This window comes from Nanorana parkeri, unplaced genomic scaffold (genome assembly GCF_000935625.1).
Source record: "Nanorana parkeri isolate BGI_ZX_2015 unplaced genomic scaffold, ASM93562v1 scaffold345, whole genome shotgun sequence".
NCBI classification, from domain to species: Eukaryota; Metazoa; Chordata; class Amphibia; order Anura; family Dicroglossidae; genus Nanorana; species Nanorana parkeri.
The window spans coordinates 1,133,258-1,133,850 of record NW_017306613.1 but is presented as its reverse complement, the minus strand read 5'-3'; positions in this window follow the sequence as shown (position 1 = coordinate 1,133,850).

Below are 593 nucleotides of genomic sequence, written 5' to 3'. Positions count from 1 at the left end.
AGGAGCATGAGAAAATACATTGTTTTGCCTGAAGATCTTAAAGGGGCTCATTTGTTTTAGTGCTTTTATACTTTTAAAGCAAATTGTACAGTGGTTCATAAAGGATGGTTGCCTTCTTTTAGATCTGCGGCTGCATAGTGTTTTCTTTGAGGTCGGACTTGATGGACATATGTCTTTTTTCTCCAACCCAGCTGTGTAACTATGTAAAGACAGATGAAAAGGCTGGACAGCTGGAAAAAGGAAGGTAAGTTGGGAAAAGAGAGCAATAAAAACTAAGAGGGCACTGAAGAAACAAGGAGGGTGGAGGGGGAGACATTGAAAGAGGAGCTGAAATAGAAAAATAAGTCGAAAATAAGACAGGAGGCAGTAGTCATGGGGGCTGGAGGAAGGCATGATTACATTATAGATTAAGGTTATCTGCGTTCCCCTATCCCTTGGCAGCAGTACAGAAATGGCGAGCAAGCTTTGTGTATTCTTGAAAGAACACAGCAAGAAGCCCCCGGGGTAACAAACAAGCAATCACACACACACGTATACACATAGAGGCGATTTTCCCAGCATCTGAAGGGTACAGTAATCACGCATACCTGTTC